The sequence below is a fragment of the Schistocerca cancellata genome, chromosome 6 (genome assembly GCF_023864275.1).
Source record: "Schistocerca cancellata isolate TAMUIC-IGC-003103 chromosome 6, iqSchCanc2.1, whole genome shotgun sequence".
NCBI classification, from domain to species: Eukaryota; Metazoa; Arthropoda; class Insecta; order Orthoptera; family Acrididae; genus Schistocerca; species Schistocerca cancellata.
In genome coordinates this window covers 73,265,983-73,269,511 of record NC_064631.1, presented here as the reverse complement: position 1 = coordinate 73,269,511, position 3,529 = coordinate 73,265,983, and positions in this window count along the sequence as shown.

Here is a 3,529-nt window from a genome sequence, read left to right as displayed (position 1 = left end):
AAGTTGGGAGTATACTGTTCGGCGCAGATTGTTCAACATGAGACTCCAAGGGGACAGTCCCTACATGTTTCCATGTTGATCCCACGATACTGTGAGTTGCGAATGCGGTGGGCATGTCATCGTCGAGGTTGGACCGTGGAGCAGTGGAAACGTTTCGCGTGGTCGAATGAGTCGCGTTGTTGTTACACGAGATCGATGCCCTTGTCCAGTGGTTTGAAGAGCACGATATCGAGATGGCACTGATGTCTTGACCATCAAATTCACCTGGTCTGAACCCGATGTGTAACACACCTGGGTGACTGTCCAGAGTGCCCAGAAACCACCGGCTGCTAAGTTACGAGAGTTGTTCGGCCTGCGCGTAGACACCTGCTGGCGCAAATCTGGGGGAACGTACCAATGACTTCCGAAACCAGGCCACGGATTACCACGGCTGTATTGCTTTACAAAGGTGAAAAAAAGAGGCTACTAAGAAGGTGGTCGTATTGGGGCATCAGTGTACGTGAAATGAAAGAATGGTCACCTTGGTGACTTAGTGGGATAGTCGGCAAATGCCTTAGTCGAAAGAGCCAACCGTGAACAGTAAAACGACAGAAATATCGTTTGGGGGCTAATATTTTTAAACTTAAAGTGTTTGGGTAAGTACACTCCTGGAAATGGAAAAAAGAACACATTGACACCGGTGTGTCAGACCCACCATACTTGCTCCGGACACTGCGAGAGGGCTGTACAAGCAATGATCACACGCACGGCACAGCGGACACACCAGGAACCGCGGTGTTGGCCGTCGAATGGCGCTAGCTGCGCAGCATTTGTGCACCGCCGCCGTCAGTGTCAGCCAGTTTGCCGGGGCATACGGAGCTCCATCGCAGTCTTTAACACTGGTAGCATGCCGCGACAGCGTGGACGTGAACCGTATGTGCAGTTGACGGACTTTGAGCGAGGGCGTATAGTGGGCATGCGGGAGGCCGGGTGGACGTACCGCCGAATTGCTCAACACGTGGGGCGTGAGGTCTCCACAGTACATCGATGTTGTCGCCAGTGGTCGGCGGAAGGTGCACGTGCCCGTCGACCTGGGACCGGACCGCAGCGACGCACGGATGCACGCCAAGACCGTAGGATCCTACGCAGTGCCGTAGGGGACCGCACCGCCACTTCCCAGCAAATTAGGGACACTGTTGCTCCTGGGGTATCGGCGAGGACCATTCGCAACCGTCTCCATGAAGCTGGGCTACGGTCCCGCACACCGTTAGGCCGTCTTCCGCTCACGCCCCAACATCGTGCAGCCCGCCTCCAGTGGTGTCGCGACAGGCGTGAATGGAGGGACGAATGGAGACGTGTCGTCTTCAGCGATGAGAGACGCTTCTGCCTTGGTGCCAATGATGGTCGTATGCGTGTTTGGCGCCGTGCAGGTGAGCGCCACAATCAGTACTGCATACGACCGAGGCACACAGGGCCAACACCCGGCATCATGGTGTGGGGAGCGATCTCCTACACTGGCCGCACACCACTGGTGATCGTCGAGGGGACACTGAATAGTGCACGGTACATCCAAACCGTCATCGAACCCATCGTTCTACCATTCCTAGACCGGCAAGGGAACTTGCTGTTCCAACAGGACAATGCACGTCCGCATGTATCCCGTGCCACCCAACGTGCTCTAGAAGGTGTAAGTCAACTACCCTGGCCAGCAAGATCTCCGGATCTGTCCCCCATTGAGCATGTTTGGGACTGGATGAAGCGTCGTCTCACGCGGTCTGCACGTCCAAGCCGAACGCTGGTCCAACTGAGGCGCCAGGTGGAAATGGCATGGCAAGCCGTTCCACAGGACTACATCCAGCATCTGTACGATCGTCTCCATGGGAGAATAGCAGCCTGCATTGCTGCGAAAGGTGGATATACACTGTACTAGTGCCGACATTGTGCATGCTCTGTTGCCTGTGTCTATGTGCCTGTGGTTCTGTCAGTGTGATCATGTGATGTATCTGACCCCAGGAATGTGTCAATAAAGTTTCCCCTTCCTGGGACAATGAATTCACGGTGTTCTTATTTCAATTTCCAGGAGTGTATATTGTTATTAATTTAATTTGGATATTAAGTTAGGCTTTGGAATATACGTCCTCAATCTCAGTCAGGTGTGTTCGCTGAGGTGAACGCCGTCCAAACCTTCCAGTCCACTCCTGCCTTGTGTACCGTGTGAGTCAAAAAGAAAGAACAGATTTCCGTTGTTTATTACAAACTATAAAACATAAAAACACACTGCTCATGTCACTGAATAGTGGGAAGTTCAGACTTTTCACACAGCTGCTGCGTTGTTTGTTTGTAGCGACATGGTTACTACCACAAATGAAATTATTTACTTTGTTTGTTGGAATTTATGTGATGTCATTCCATTGTTCCACTACAAAGCATTCCTCCGTCGATTCAGCAAGAACCCATCTCTGTACAAGCAGATTTATGGAGGGCATAAAAAATTCTTCGAAACTGTATGCATATGCAATGCGGTCACACACTTCTGATGGAAATGTCGAGCGTATCCGAGATCCGTTCACACGGAGCCGTCGGAAGCCCCACAAGACGAGCAGGTCAGGAACTTCAACTTCCTCAAACAACCGTCGGAAGCCCCACAAGACGAGCAGGTCAGGAACTTCAACTTCCTCAAACAACCGTCGGAAGCCCCACAAGACGAGCAGGTCAGGAACTTCAACTTCCTCAAACAACCGTCGGAAGCCCCACAAGACGAGCAGGTCAGGAACTTCAACTTCCTCAAACAACCGTCGGAAGCCCCACAAGACGAGCAGGTCAGGAACTTCAACTTCCTCAAACAACCGTCGGAAGCCCCACAAGACGAGCAGGTCAGGAACTTCAACTTCCTCAAACAACCGTCGGAAGCCCCACAAGACGAGCAGGTCAGGAACTTCAACTTCCTCAAACAACCGTCGGAAGCCCCACAAGACGAGCAGGTCAGGAACTTCAACTTCCTCAAACAACCGTCGGAAGCCCCACAAGACGAGCAGGTCAGGAACTTCAACTTCCTCAAACAACCGTCGGAAGCCCCACAAGACGAGCAGGTCAGGAACTTCAACTTCCTCAAACAACCGTCGGAAGCCCCACAAGACGAGCAGGTCAGGAACTTCAACTTCCTCAAACAACCGTGTGACGTATTCTGAAACAAAGCCTAATGCAATTACTGCAGCAATTGCGTTCCGGCGACTGTTACAGAATGTTAGAACTTTGTAGTTCAGTTCTCCAGGATGCGGCAAAGGGTACTTTTTCCGAACGACGCAATTTTTCGGACGAATCGACGTTTCATCCATCGGATAAAGCAAACCGCCATAATGTCATAATTTGAGGGTCACAAAATAGTGGCGTCGTAGTCGAATATGAAAGAGACTCATCGAAAGTGAGTGTGTTTTGTGCCGTTTGTGTTGACAAAGTTTACGGACCTTTCTTTTTTGTGGGGGAAACTGTGTCAGAATACCATACCTGGACATGCTGCAAAACTCATTGTTTCCTCAACTTCACGAGGATT